The sequence below is a fragment of the Oncorhynchus tshawytscha genome, linkage group LG03 (genome assembly GCF_018296145.1).
Source record: "Oncorhynchus tshawytscha isolate Ot180627B linkage group LG03, Otsh_v2.0, whole genome shotgun sequence".
NCBI classification, from domain to species: Eukaryota; Metazoa; Chordata; class Actinopteri; order Salmoniformes; family Salmonidae; genus Oncorhynchus; species Oncorhynchus tshawytscha.
In genome coordinates, this window is record NC_056431.1 from 34,939,751 (window position 1) to 34,956,475 (window position 16,725).

The 16,725-nt window shown below is 42.3% G+C and overlaps 1 pseudogene; it reads right to left on the reverse strand.

Annotated features, from left to right (window-relative positions):
* LOC112224044 overlaps positions 1-9,034 on the reverse strand; it is a 97,723-nt pseudogene extending 88,689 nt beyond the window's left edge.
* Between the last annotated feature and the right edge of the window lie 7,691 nt (positions 9,035-16,725).

Here is a 16,725-nt window from a genome sequence, read left to right on the forward strand (position 1 = left end):
TACAGAGTAAAAATAGCCATTAAACCAGTTTTTAAATAAAGACTAAATTAACATTCTGATCCATTGCAATTCCGTTGTAAAGTGCAAGGGTTCCAATGTATTTGACCTCAATTGTACCTTAATTACGTAACACACACTGAAAAATAAATGTGTGTTAAAATAGATTAAATTACACAATTCTTACCTGAGTCAGATTACACAAACAAACCACTGAAACCTAACACCCTACAACAGAGGTGTAGTGGAGACTCCAGCAGCTCCCAGCAATTTAGGGCTTCCACCAAAAATCTTACCAATAGTATGTTAAGTGTTTGGAAAAGGACCTAGTATTTAGTATTAGTATTTATCCCCTACTCTACTACCACATATCTACAACACTAAATCCATGTGTTCGTGTGTGTATAGTGCGTATGTTATCATGTGTTTGCATGCATGTGTCTGTGCCTATGTTTGTGTTGCTTCACAGTCCTCCCTGTTTTCCTAAATTGTATTTGTGGCACCTGACCACACGACTGAACAGTAGTACAGGTGCAAGAAAATTAGGGCCTGTAGGATCTGCCTTGTTGATAGTGCTGTTACAGCACTTTATTATGGACACATTTCTCCCATTGTATCAATATGTTTTGACTATGACAGTCCTCAACCTGCTCAATTATCATATTTTACATTACAAGATTTAGTTGAGGTTTTGGGTTTAGAGAATGATTTGTCCCAAATACAATGCGTAAAGTTTTTAAATATTTAGGACTAACTTATTCCTTGCCACCCATTCTGAAACTAACTGCAGCTCTTTATTACAGTGGCATTTGAAAGTAATCATCCCCTTGGCATTTTTCCTATTTTGTTGCCTTACAACCTGGAATTAAAATGTATTTGTATCATTTGATTTACACAACATGCCTACCACTTTGAAAATGCAAAATATGTTTTCTTGTGAAACAAACAAGAAATAAGTGAAAACTTAATCGTGCATACACTGTAACTATTCACCCCCAAAAGTCAATACTTTGTAGAGCCACCTTTTGCAGCAATTACAGCTGCAAGTCTCTTGGGGTATGTCTCTAAAAGCTTGGCACATCTAGCCACTGGAATTTTTGCAAATTCTTCAAAGCAAAACTGCTCCATCTGCTTCAAGATGGATGGGTTCTGCTGATGTACAGCAGTATTCAATTCATGCAATAGATTCTCAGTCGGATTGAGATCTGGGCTTTGACTAGGCCATTTCAATACATTTAAATGTTTCCCCTTAAACCACTCGAGTGTTGCTTTAGCAGTATTCTTAAGGTCATTATCCTGCTGGAAGGGGATCCTCCGTCTCAGTCTCAAATCTCTGGAAGACTGAAACAGGTTTACCTCAAGAATTACCCTGTTTTTAGCACCATCCATCATTCCTTCAATTTTGAATCCTTCAACATACCCAAAGCATGATGCTGCCACCTCCATGCTTCACTGTGGGGATAGTGTTCTCGGAGTGATGAGAGGTGTTGGGTTGCGCCAGACATAGCGTTTTCCTTGATGACCAAAAAGCTCAATTTTAGTCTCTTCTGACCAGAGTACCTTCTTCAATATCTTTGGGGAGTCTCTCAAATGCCTTTTCGCGAACACCAAACACATTTGCTTATTTCTTTCTTTAAGCAATGGCTTTTTCCGGCCACTCTTCTGTAAAGCCCAGCTCTGTGGAGTGTACGGCATAAAATTATCCTATGGACAGATACTCCAATCTTCGCTGTGGAGCTTTACAGCTCCTTCAGGGTTATCTTTGGTCTCTTTGTTGCCTCTCTGAGTAATGCCCTCCTTGCTTGGTCTGTGAGTTTTGGTGAGTGGCCCTCTCTTGGCAGGTTTGTTGTGGTGCCATATTCTTTCCATTTTTTAATAACGGAGTTAACAGAGTTATTTTTTTATAACCCAACCCTGATCTGTACTTCTCCACAACTTTGTCCCTGACCTGTTTGGAGAGCTCCTTGGACTTCAAATTGTCGCTTGCTTGGTGGTGCCCCTTGCTTAGTGGTGCCCCTTGCTTAGTAGTGTTGCAGACTCTGGGGTCTTTCAGAACAGGTTTATATTTACTGATATCATGTGACACCTAGAAGGTGGACTTTATTTAACTAATTGTGTGACTTGTGAAGATAATTGTTTGCACCAGATCTTATTTAGGGGCTTCATAGCAAAGGGGGTGAATACATAAGCACACACCAGGTTTTCATTCAAAGCCAGTGGCACGTTGTTAGTGAAGATTGAAAAAAGTAAGTGGCCTAGACAGCTTCCTTGGGGAATTCCTAATTCTACCTGTATTTTGTTGGAAAGGCTTCTATTAAAGAACTCCCTGTTAGACAAGTAACTCTTTATCAACAATATAGAATGGGGTGTAAAGCCATAACACATACGTTTCTCCAGAAACAGACTATAATCGATAATGTCAAAAGATACACTGTAGTCTTACAAAACATCCCCCACTATATTTTAATCATACATTTTTCTCAGACAATCATCGATCATTTGTGTAAGTGCTGTGCTTGTTGAATGTCATTCCCTGTACGCGTGCTGAAAGTCAGTTGTCAATTTGTTCATTGTAAAATAGCATTGTATCTGGTCAAACAATTTTTTTTACAAAAGTTTACAAAGGGTTGGTAACAGGCTGATAGCAGGCAAATTTTTACTTCCTTCCAGGCTTGAGGGCACACACTTTCTAGTACGCTTAAATTGAGATATGGCAAATAGGAGTGGCAATATCATCTGATATTATCATCAGTCATTTTCCATCCAAGTTGTCAGACCCCGGTGGCTTATCATTGTTGATAGATAACAATAATTTTAAACCTAAATCTTTGTTCGTATGTCTATTGCTACTGTTGTCTTCTTCTCTCTTGTGTGTGCAGCCAATCCTGCAGTCAGACAAGTGAATGGGACAAACTCCTGCTCTGGGAGAGTGAAGGTCTTCACCAAATCAGAGTGGAAGAGAGTGTATGACATCAACTGGGACATGAAAGATGCAATGGTGGTGTGTAGACAGCTAGGCTGTGGCAACGTTATTGCGGTACCATACAGACCTGGACAGGAACATGGAGGAAAGTGTATCAGCACCGTGAAATGTTCTGGAAACGAGTATACCCTTGACGAGTGTCTACTCAATGGGTACACCACTGTTATGATGCTTCTGTTGTCTGTTCAGGTACGACATTGTAGATATTGTATAAAACTTTTGTTCTTGTTAAATTCAAAATGATTTACCATCAACAAAAGTGATGTAATGCTCCTCCATATATCTTTCTTCAGCCTTTGTGAGGCTTGTGGATGGTGCTCCTCTCTGCATTGGGAGAGTGGAGGTGAAGTCCAATCAGTCCTGGGCCTCAGTGTGTGAAGCTGACTGACTGGCAGGATGCAGAGGTAGTCTGTCAAGAGCTTGGCTGTGGGGCTACTTCAGCTCTACGGGGGGGATAAATTGAGAAGGTGAGCGTCTAATCTGGGCTAAAGAGTTCCAGTGTAAAGGTAATGAGTCCCTTCTCCTGGACTGTGACACATTGTTCAGAAAAGAGCAAACTTGCACACCCGGAAATGATGTTGGACTCACTTGCATAGGTAGAAGATCCTTTGAAACAAATGCTGCAATGTCAGTGTCAATGTATTTTCTATTCCAGACAATATGTGTATTACACTCTCTCTCTCTCTCTCTCTCAAGACAGAACACGGCTGTTACAGGTAGGAGGCCGATGTGCAGGGGCGGTGCAGCTGTATCTGTTTGGTGACTGGGTGACATTGATGAACACTGAATGGGACATTACACAGGCAGCAGTGGTCTGTAGACAGCTTGGCTGTGGCTTGGCTATTTCAGCACCAGGTGGATTTCTATTTGAAAATGGTACTGGACAAGTGGTCTGTGGTTCCATTCCATGTAACGGATCGGAATGGTCACTATTTGAATGCCAACCAATATATACATCTCCAGCTGCAATAATGCTGGGGTGATATTTTCAGGTAGGACCTGTGGGTAAAAATTATGCACAGTGTGTTGTGCTATTATTGAGTAGCTGTTTGTGAGAGGGACTTATCTCCTCTTTTTACAGATCTCCAACAAAAACCTGATATCTCCCTGGCTGATTCAATGAGAGGGGTCCCAAGGGCCACCAAGGGCCAGAGGTGTTCAGGGGCCACAGCTTCACCATCACCTGTTCCATTCAGCCACATTACCCAGGAGACTCCTTCCTCTTTACATTCATTGGCTCCAACAGAACCCAGACCCAGCCAGCTGTCAATCACTCTTCTGCCTCTCTCTTCCCTGCTGGTGATTACGCCCATCAAGGGAACTACAGCTGTGTTTGAGATTTACATTTTCTCTTATAATTTCTCCTTTGAGATTGAGCTCCTATCCCTCACTGTCACAGGTAACTGAGAATGAATCACACTTACAAGTTGGCGTTCACACCTTTCCACCGATTGATCTGTTAACTATCTGTCAATTACCTCATACAGCTTCCAGCAACAGAGTCACAATGGTGCTGCTGGAAATTATGACCATCACCACAGCCATCGTTATATACTCACTTATTTGCCTATATTTCACCAAGTAAGTGGACTCAAAACACATTCTCTTTTAATCTCTGAGATAGGCGTCCCGCTAGTGGGACAACTGTCGACAACTTTTGCAATTCAAATAAATAATCATACAAATTATGGATATGAAACATTTTGGTACATACATTGGTTAAAAGCTTAAATTCTTGTTAATCTAACTGAATTGTCTGATTTACATTAGGCTTTACTACAGTGAAAGCACGCCATCGGATTGTTTGAGGATAGCGCCCCACTTCAAAATATTGTTCAACCAGCACAGGCTTCATAAAAATCACAAATAGCGTTTAAATATCCAATTACTTTTTGAAAATCTTCCTCTGATTTGCATTCCAAAGGGTCCCAGCTACAACATGCATGGTCGTTTTGTTAGATAAAATCCTTCTTTATATCCCAAAAAGTCTGTTTAGTTGGCGCTATCGATTTGAGTAATCCACTCGTTCAACATGCAGAGTACGGAATCCAAAAAGCTACCGCTAAACTTTGTTAAAAAAAAGTCAAACTACGTTTCTAACCAATCCTCAGGTACCCTAAAATGTAATTAAACTATAATATTTCATACGGAAAATAGTTTGTTTTGCAGAAGTGCCTCCTTTTCATCTCGCGCGCACAGACTGATTTCCAACTGTGTGTTCCTGTATCAAAACTCAGAATTCTTCCTCGTTTGGGTAGAAACAAGCCTGAAACCTTGAACAAAGACAGTTGACATGGTAGCTATTGGTAGCCATAGAAATTGCAATCTGGGAGCTAGATTTAACATTGTCCTATACGTTATAATGGAACAGCATGGGATCTCAATTTGTTTTTATTTCCGGTTGGTTTTTCTTTGGCTTTTCTCCTACCTAATCCTATCGTGTTATAGCCTCATACATTATTTGAACATTTCTACAAACTTCAGTGTTTTCTATCAAATAATACCGATTACATCCATATCCTGGCTTCTAGGTCTGAGTAACAGGCAGTTTACTTTGGGCACGTCAGTCAGACAGGAAGTGGAGAAAATAGGGGCCTAGCCTTATGAAGTAGTTAAGTACAGAGGTTAACCTGACACCTCACCAGCTGTTTCCTTAGCACAACACAACTGATTCAAATGATCAAGTCATCATCTAGCTTCAAGTGGTATTGATGTATTCATTTGTGATCTGGTAGTGTAAAAGTCTAATAGTGACATTATCTTCTACTGTTTGTCCTCATTTGTCTGTTTTTCAGCATAAAGTAGTCTGTAGCCACTTAGTGTGGACACCAGGTGAGACTACACACACACAGATTACTGTTGAACACTTTAACTACCTTATTTTGTCAATAATAGTCTCTCTCCTTCACTTCATCCCTCTTCTCTCTAAATCCTCTAGGTTATATCAGCTGTGCTGGTGAACCCCTCCCACATCTGATTTGGCTGACACAGAGGACTTGGTCAGGTCAACAGGATGTACAGTATTATTAAAGAGATGCTTTACATTGAAATACAGATAGAGATATACAGTAGTAGTCCCAGAGTTAATGATCCATGGTCAGTTTTGCATTTCACCTCCTGATGATTATGATTACTGACTGTGTTAGAATAAAAATACAAAGCTTAATCATGCTCTCTCTCTGGCCATCTGTCTCTCATCTGCAGGTATGTTTTGATGTGAGAGAGGAAGCCAGTCCCGTCATCGCCATCTCACCCGCTCTTAAGATAACCTTCGGGCCGACTGGGAGCCCATGGCTGGTTAGGAGACACTGCTAGAGACACTATGTAATTGTGATGAACTGAGAGATTATTAGGGTAGCACTGTAATTCAGTAATCATATGCTGTCTTCCCTGCTCCTCTGTTTTATCTTTCCTTTTCTGTCTTCTATACCTCTCCCCACCTATTTCTTCCTCTTTTTTTTATAATGCACACCATATGTGCATTGAAGTACAGATTGAACTTGTATTTATAACACCTGGATAATGAACTTTCAATAAAGTGTTAACTCTCCACTGTTTAAAATGAAGTATCTCATGAAATACTACACCTATCCTGTGTCCTCAGATTAATGCAGATGAAGGGAGTTAGATATGCATAGGACGTGTAGTGTACAGTTTCTTTTCTGTATATGAATTACAAATCAGCCTTTACTTAAATCCTGTTTCTAGTCTATTGCATAGTTACAATGTGTAATCATTATGTCCCAGGAGCTGGAGTGGTAAACACTGTTGAAGTGTATAATTGTAATACATACATGTACATGCAGACACAGCATCATTCAAATAATTGAGTTTGATACACCTGGTATTGAGTATGACTGAAAAATAATGTCTCACAGAGATTCATACCTGAACTGCACCTTTATTTGACAAGGAAGAGTACATGATCAGTGAATATATTCAATGTACAGGCTACAATGTGGGGATCTCATGCATGGTAATAACAGTACATGTATATAGGCCTTGAATCTTTAGCACAATAAAGTTATTATATTCTACTCAATCCATATGCTTCATTAATGTCATTCAGACTTGAAATCGACACAACAACTATGATAACTGAGGTTCATAGGTTCTGAACTAATATTCATACGAAATGTTTTAGGTTCCATACACAGATCGGCTACATACTGTAGCTAGCTACTCCATAAGCATACAGTTATTTTTATCCTCCACTACACAATAAGCAAATAAACAGTTAGCTAGCTATGTTACTTCTGCTGCATTGCATGGCAAATATAAGCAAGGCAAGCTTACAGAACTGTACATTCAATTTGCAGTAAATGGTTTAGCTAGCTAGATTCTTTACATCCACTGTTTCACAAGACGACCGCCTGGTTTTCTGATTTTCTCAGGAGTCCCTAAAACTTTGAACAACATGAATTACAATTCATACTTATGTCAAAACAATAGCTACCTAGCTGGATAATGTTAGCTAGTCAGCTAACTTGCTAAATAGCAATTTTCATAAATGAACTTTATGGCCCAAAAATATGCACAATTGTTTGTCTCTACATTAACTAACATATTCCTCTCAATTGTAAATTTTTAGCTTGACTCGTTATGATGTTATAATTACTTACATTTGCTTCCCCGTAATATTTTGTCAGCCGTCTTTGCTGAAGAAAGTCACCAGTGACGAATGGCTCGCATCATATTCGTCATTTGAACCACTCAAAATGATTGGTCATATAAAAACCTTGGGACCCAAATGCATAATGAATGCTCTAATAACTCCCCCTTGCGGTGGTCTGGAGCAATGAATCCGTGACGCTGGATATCTAAGTCCCGTGGTGTAAGCTTGCAACTTTTAAAGGAGGAACCACTGTACATACTCCAGGTTCCGATGGTCGGGGAGGATGAGAAACGGGTCCGTGACACCCTCCAGCCAGTGCCAACTTCACTGCCATGAGCTCCTGATCACCGGCGTCATAGTTCCTTTCAGCAGGAGACAGCTTTTTTAGGGTAGTAATGCACATGGTTCCAATTTTAGTGGATAACCTTGAAGTTGTGACAGGACGGCCCCACACCACTTCTGAGGCATCCACATTCACCATGAAGGGCAGCGTAGGATCTGGGTGTTTTAGCAATGGGGCAGAGGTGAAATGTCCCTTCAGTAGGCAGAGTTGCTAATGAAGTTCCTATTGAAGCATCAGTAGAAGTTGGCAAATGCCAAAAACCGTTGTAGTCCTTTTATGGTGGTTTGGACTGGCCATGACCTGACTGCGTCTACCTTCCTCACCGCCATAACCACTCCCTGCGGGCTAATCCGATATCCCAAGAAGGAGATGGCAGCATGATGTAACTGGCACAACTTTGACGTACAGATGGTTCTGCAGGAGGACTTCCAGAATTACCCGAAAGTGGGCGATGTGCTCCTCCAAGATGGCCCAATAGATCAGGATGTTGTCAATATACACAACAATCTGAAACCCAAGCATGTTCCGAGACCTCATTCCCAAATGCCTGGAACACTGACAGAGCATTGGCTAGTCCATAAGGCGTCACCAAGTACTCGTAGTGCCCAAATATCATGCTGAAAGCGGTCTTCCATTCATCCCCCTCCCGAATATGGATCAAATTGTAGGCGCTCCACAAGTCCACCTTGGTATAAAAAAAAAAAACGGGCCCCGCAAAGCATTTCAATGGCGGCCGGCAGTTGTACTTAGAGGTGATGGCATTGAGACCACTGTAGTCAATACATGGATGAAGACCACCCTCCTTCTTGGCCACGAAGAAGAAACGTTCCGACGCAGAGAAGGTGGATGGGTGGATGAAACCCTGTTGGAGAGCCTCCTGTATGTACTTCTCCATAGCATTGGTTTCAGCCACCAACAGGGGGTAGAGGCGGCTGCGCAGCAGTGCAGTCTTAGCAGGTTGATGGCACAGTTCCAGGGGCTATGAGGAGGGAAACAGGTGGCGTGGGTCTTGGAGAAAACCTCCCGGAGATCCTGGTAAACCACCGGGATGGCGGCCTGGAGGGCAACCACAGGACTCTCAACCGACGTGAACCATAGGGTAAAAGCAGGAGGAAACCGACAACCGGGTGCAACGTGATCTCCATCCTCGGCCAGGAGACGGATGACTTTGTGTACGGGTTCCTGGATGATGAGGAAGGGAAGGTTTTCTTGGTGCAGGGGTCCCACGGTGATGGTGAGTGGTGCTGTGATCTGTGTGATTGTCCCAGATCTCAGTGGTCAGGTATCCAGTGCTTGAACCGGAAACAGAGAGGAAAGCGGGTATGATGTTAAGTTCAGGAAGGAGGCAAGGGCGTGGTCAATAAAATTTCCAGTGGCACTGGATAAATTCCCTGTGGCACTGGAGTCTACTAGAGCTGTAGAAACACCACGAGGGACAGCCAGCTAGTGAAATTGGTACTAAAAGGGGTGTGGTAGAGAGTGATGATGGAATACTCACACCTACCTCAGGAAACAGATGATCACAGGGCCATCCCTCTGCTCTAGTAGCTCCCGGGTTGGGACGTAGTGGACACTTAAAGCACCCCAGCTGTCTCTGACAGAGTCACTCAGCCATGGTGAGGTGTGTGGCCCCTTCCTCCAAGGGTTCAGACTGACTCAGATTGGTCAACAAAGTAGGGAGAGAGGCAATTGGAGTGCTGACGCTTCCGAAGATTATCTAGATGGATGGCCATCGCAATAAATGCGTCCAATGAGAGGATGGGGTGGGGTGCTGGTTCACGGTAGAAGATCCTCCGCTCATTGGGGGTGACACCCTTTGAGGAAGATCTAGACTTTGAAGAAAGCAGACGACCTCATCCATAGTCGTCCCCAGTTTGTGGTCGTGGGGTTGGAGTTTGGCTGCTGCTTCTATTCTGTGAGGTAGTATTCTGTAACGAAGATGTAGGAGATATGAAGCAGGTGTAGTCAGTGAGTTTAACAGGAACAAACACAAAAATAGGAGTAGCATCTAAATATGAAAACAGGAAACAATACTACATAATGGGTTATACAACGGAGTGCTAGATAAAGGGGAAGTAATCAGGGAGTGATGGAGTCCAGGTGTGCCTCATGGTGGGGTGCAGGTGTTCATAATGACGGTTGCCAGGTCTGGTGGTTAGTAGATGGCGACGTTGAGCGCTGGAGCGGGGGTAGACATGACAGATGAGGGAAAAAAACAATTTAATACATTTTAGAGTAAGACTGAAATATGGAAAGAGGCAAGGGGTCTGAATACTTGCCGAATGCACTGTATGTAAAGTAACCATAATTCGAGATGTTACTATTCAATTCAAGCAACAGTCACCTGGCCATGATCATGGGAGTGTGTGGCTATTTGTTTGTGTGCATACAGTGCGTTTGGAAAGTATTCAGACCTCTTGACATTTTGCACATTTTGTTACGTTACAGCCTTATTCTAAAATTGATACATCCCCCCTCCCACAATAGCCCATAATGAAACAGCAAAAAGAAGATTATTTTTTTTTGTCAATTTTGGTAAAAAAATTAAATATCACATTGACATAAGTATTCAGACCCATTACTCAGTACTTTGTTGAAGCTCCATTGACAGTGATTACAGTCTCGAGTCTTCTTGGGTATGACGCTACAAGCTTGGTACACCTGTATTTGGGGAGTTATTCCATTCTTCTCTGCAGAGCCTCTCAGGCAATGTCAGTTTGGATGTGGAGCGTTGCTGCATAGCTATTTTCAGGTCTCTCCAGAATTGAATGATCAAGTCTGGGCTCTGGCTGGGCCACTCAAGGCCATTCAGGGACTTGTCCCTAAGCCACTCCTGTGTTTTCTTGGCTGTGTGCTTAGTGTGGTTGTACAGTTAGAAGGTGAACCTTCACCTCAGTCTGCGGTCCTGAGCTCTCTGGAGCAGCAAAATAGTTCAATCTTGGTTTCATGAGACCAGAGAATCTTGTTTCTCATGGTCTGAATCTTAAGGTGCCTTCTGTCAAAATCCAAGTGGGCTGTCATGTGCCTTTTACTAAGGAGTGGTTTCCGTTTGGCCACTATACTATAAAGGCCTGATTGGTGGATTTCTGCAGAGATGGTCCTTCTGGAATGTACTCCCATGTGAACAGAGAACCTCTAGAGCTCTGTCAGACTGTCCATCGGGTTCTTGGTCACTTGCCTTCCCTTCTCCCCCGATTGCTCGGTTTGGCTAGGCGGGCAGCTCTAGAAAGAGTCTTGGTGGTTCTAAACTTCTTCAATTTAAGAATTATGGAAGCCACTGTGTTCTTGGGGACCTTCAATGCTACAGATTTTGTTTTGGTACCCTTCCCCAGGTTTGTGCCTTGACACAATCCTGTCTCGGAGATCTACGGACAATTCCTTCGACATCATGACTTTGTTTTTGCTCTGACATGCACTGTCAACTGTGGGATCTTATATAGACAAGTGTGAGCCTTTCCAAATCATGTCCAATAAATTGAATTTACCAAAGGTGGACTCCAATAAAGTTGTAGAAACAACAAGGGGGATCAATAGAAACAGGATGCACCAGAGCTCAATTTCGAGTCTCATACCAAAGGGCCTGAATACTTATGTAAATAAGGTATTTGTTTTTTTCTTTTAATACATTTGCAAAAAATTCTAAAACCGTTTTCACTTTGTCATTATGGGATATTTTGTGCAGATTGCTGAGGATTTTGATTTATTTAATCAATTTTAGAATAACGCTGTAATGTAACAAAATGTAGACAAAGTCAAGGGGTCTGAATACTTTCCAAAGGCATTGTATGTGTGTGTGCATATGTGTGTGTGTGTGTGTGAGTGTGTTGTGTTTTTGTATGTGTGTGCGTGGCCATGTGTGCATATGTCTGTGGTTTGTGTGTGTGAAGCCTGACTCTTGACCCCGCAGGGCTGAGTCAGAGGTTGTCCATCTGGGGTGACAAACGGGACAGTTGGCACAACTCAATCAGATGCAATTACTACAGTGGGTTTTACCCCCGTCACTGTCTGTGCGGGGCCAAGAGAACAGTGTTTCGAATAATAGACAAGTCAGTTCTCTCACAGGGGAGCAGTCTTCTAAGTTTAAAGTGCCGACCCTGATCCCAGTGCATCTGTGGGGAAGCGGGAGAACCAAAACCGCTGTGTTTTTAGTTAAGTCATTAGGAGACATTGACACCCGTGATTATCAGTAAGCTCTGTGCTAGTTCCCTTTAAAGACATCCTCCAGCCATTTGTGAACTTTTACTGTTGAAAAGTGATCTCAAGTATAGATACACTAAAGTATACAAACTAAAAGGTAAAAAAAAATGTATTTGAAGAAAACAGTGTTTCTTCATTAGACAACTGCAAACTTCAATGAGTAGGGCATTCAAGGAGTTGGTCTGATGGGAATTTGTGATATTATCGGCCTCCCCTTGCTTGAGCAACAATAGAGAACAAAATAAGAAAGCTCCCCCACGCTATGTCATGACTTACCTGGACCACCTATTGAGATGTACCTTTTGTTAAGTAAAATCAGGTGTTGAAAAGGTGAAAAGGAGACTGGAGTGCCATTGGAGTGAACCTTTGTACTCTATGCTTCTTCAGGAAACACTTTACAACTTGTTGAACAATTTCTTACTGTTGCTGAAATTATACTGCGCTACAAAGGAATAACACAGTAATGATCAAAAATCTTTAATCCATTGTAATGACCGCCACAGGAGTCGCTTGTGCGCGATGAGACAAGTATATCCCTACTGGCCAAACCCTCCCTAACCCAGACGACGCTAGGCCAATTGTGCGTTGCCCCACGGACCTCCCGGTCGCGGCCGGTTACGACAGAGCCTGGGCGTGACCTCAGAGTCTCTGAGTCTCTGGTGGCACAGCTGGCACTGCAGTACTGCAGTACAGCACCCTTAACCACTGCGCCACCCTTTGTAGGGCAGAATACATTGATATACATACAATGTTCTACATTGTCGAATAATAAGACAAACTAAAGACAAACTATGAAGACAAACTATGAAATAACACCCATGGAATCATTTAGTAACCAAAAAAAGTGTTAAACCTGTTGAGGATCTTGAGTCCCAATTGGGAACCAGCCCTCCCACCGTCAGCTGGAATGTGGCGCATGGAACGCAAATATTTTTAAGAATATTTAACCTCCACACATTAACAAGTCCAATAGCTCAAATGAAAGATAAACAACTTGTTTAGCCAGCAAGTCAGATTTCTAAAATGTTTTACGGCGAAAACATAGCACATATTTATGTCAAACCACCACCGAAGACACACCGAAGACCAAGCTAATTTCCATAGCCAAATTCAACAAAATATGCAATCACCAAACGCAGGATTAAAAGAAAAATAATTTCACTAACCTTTTGAAATCTTCATCAGATGACAGTAATATAACATGTTACACAGTACATTTATGTTTTTTTCAATAATATGCTCTATATATCCATAAATCTGTTTACAATGACGCCATGTTCAAAAAAATGCTACTCAAATGTCCGGAGAAATGACGATAGCTCCACCATATGCCGTCAGCTAACATGGAATACACAACATAAACTTAGACTAAATATGCATGTTCTACATATATATAGAAAGATACACTTCTTCTAAATGCAATCGCTGTGTTACATTTATTTTTAACGTTACAGATTTCGTTCACTAGGCTATAATATGAGTCGGCGCTCAGGAATTAGCATTTTGGCTCCTCTACTTCGGAGTCCACAGAAACCCATAATAAACACATAAATATTCCCTTACCTTTGCTGTTCTTCCATCATAAGACCTGGAAGGGTTTATACTTACCAAAAACATCTTTAGTTTGGAAGTCTGTGTCTTTCGGTGATCAAACACGACATATTTCGGTTGAAATGCAGCCAAAAAGTGGGTGCGCACCAAAACGTCGAAATTAGATATTATATGTCGACTAAACTTGTCAAACTATGTTCAGAACACAGCGTTAGCATGTTATCTAGCTTCACTGCAATTCTCTGGACGATCAGAAACACACGAGTCGTTTAATCAATCTTGGAACAAAGAAATCACCCGAGCAGAACGCGCATGAGAGTAACCTGTTTTCTCGCGTGACCGAAAGGTTTCGGCCTGCCAAAACCCTCGTGAGCGCGCGATTCTCACAATGAGAAGCCCCATTGAAAGCAGACATCGCGCTGAAGAGATAGAAACTGTTCCCAGGACTGTAAGTGCTTGGGAAGGGTGGGGGCGATGACGCCAAAGTTGGGCCAACTTTTATGATGACAAGAGAGAGTTTGGGAGAATGAGTGCCCTGAGAGTTCTGCTTTACATAGAGACATAATTTAAACGGTTTTAGAAGCTTTAGAGTGTTTTCTATTCAATAATAATTTTTATATGCATATATTAGCAATTTTTGACAGATTTTTTTTCTGTTTACTATGGGCACGCAATCACCCCAAAGGGGGCAGTAATCAGCCCTATAGATTTTATATTTTATATTCTTCAAATAGCCACCCTTTGCCTTGATGACAGCTTTGCACACTTGGGAGTTGTTGCAGATTTGAGTGGTTTAAAGAATCACCGACAAAACCACAAGGTAGAACATACTTTGAAAAGCAACAGTTGGCAGCTTATCTGAGGACAATCACTGGAAGATCTGTTCAATGGGTAACATGGGCGATCTCAGACTTGAAAGAGCTGGAATGAGCCTGAACCACGATATGGTCATTGACATTAACAATGGTGACAAGCGTCAACAACCCCACCTCCAGCCATATTTTTATTCTCACAATAGCTATCATAGGGCGTGACATGACATGTGTGTGATGGTGTTGTTAGGCGAGGGGAATGTGTGAGGGGGCTGAAAGACCCGGGCAGTCTGAGAGAGTGACTGGGCAGGAGGAGTAGAGTGGACACACATGCTTTTGTGTTTGGATGTTAGTATACTTACTTTTCACCCTGGAAAGTCACTCTTTAGTCTGACAAAGCTGTCGATTCATACGACACCCTTCGTTCAATCATCATTCACTCTCTCATGCTGTCCATACCTTCTCTGCTATGCAATCTGGTTTCAGAGCTGACCATAGGTGCACCTCAGCCACGCTCAAGGTCCTAAACAATATCATAACCACCATCGATAAGATACATTACTGTGCAGCCGTATTCATCGACCTGGCCAAGGCTTTCGACTCTGTCAATCACCACACTCAACAGCCTTGGTTTCTCAAATGATTGCCTCGCCTGGTTCACCAACTATTTCTCTGACAGAGTTCAGTGTGTCAAATCGGAGGGCCTGTTCTCGTACCTCTGGCAGTCTATATAGGGGTTCCACAGGGTTCATTTCTCGGGCCAACTCTCTTTTCTGTATACATCAATGATGTCGCTCTTGCTGCTGGTGATTCTCTGATCCACTTCTAAGCAGACGACACCATTCTGTATATCTCTGGCCCGTCTTTGGACACTGTGTTACTTAACTAACCTCCAAGACCAGCTTCCATGGCCTCCAACTGCTCTTCAATGCAAGTAAAACTAAATGCATGCTCTTCAACCGATCGCTGCCCGCAGCTGCCCACCCGTCCATCATCACTACTCTGGATGGTTCTGACTTCGAATATGTGGACAACTACAAATACCTAGGTGTTTGGTTAGACTAAACTCTCCTTCCAGACTCACATTAAGCATCTCCAATCCAATATTAAATCTAGAAATCTAGGCTTCCTATTTCGCAACAAAGCATCCTTCACTCATGCTGCCAAACATAAAACTGACCATCCTACCGATTCTCGACTTCAACGATGTCATTTACAAAATAGCCTCCAACACTCTACTCAACAAATTGGATGCAGTCTGACAGTGCCATCTGTTTTGCCACCAAAGCCCGATATACTACCCACTCCTGCGACCTGTATGCTCTCGTTGGCTGGCCCTCGCTTCATAGTCGTCCTCAAACCCACTGGTTCCAGGTCATCTACAAGTCTTTGCTAGGTAAATCCCCACCATATCTCAGCTTACTGGTCACCATAGCAGCACACACCCATAGCACGCGCTCCAGCAGGTGCATCTCGCTGGACACCCCCAAAGCCAATTCTTCCATTGGCCGCCAATGACTGGAATGAACTGCAAAAGTCACTGAAGCTGGAGACTCACATCTCCCTCACTAGCTTTAAGCACCAGCTGTCAGAACAGCTCACAAATCACTGCACCTGTACATAGCCCATCTATCTACCTCATCCCCATACTGTATTTATTTATTTATGTATCTTGCTCCTTTGCACCCCAGTAGCTCTACTTACACATTCATCATTTGCACATCTACCATTCCAGTGTTTAATTGCTATATTGTAATTACTTTGCCATCATGGCCTATTTATTGCCTTACCTCCCTTATCCTACCTCATTTGCACACACTGTACATAGACTTTTTCTACTGTATTATTGACTGCATGTTTGTTTATTCCATGTGTAACTCTGTTGTTGTATGTGTCGAACGGCTTTGCTTTAGCTTGGCCAGGTCGCAGTTGTAATTGAGGACTTGTTCTCAACTAGCCTTCCTGGTTAAATAAGGTGAAATAAAAAAAGATATAATTTTTTTTAGAAAATTCACTGGCTCAATGCTAATCCTCAATGCTAAACACTAATTAGCTAATTGCAGCCTGTAACTGGAGCGTGATGACTGTCAAGTTGTCTACGTGTTAGAATTATTTCAGCTCTGCCCAAACTTGAAAACGGCTTGCTCAACACGTGAAGGATGCAAAGGGACAACTCAATTTTTTTAGTGTTTTAACTATGGTTTTGATGCCATTTGTTGAATATGTT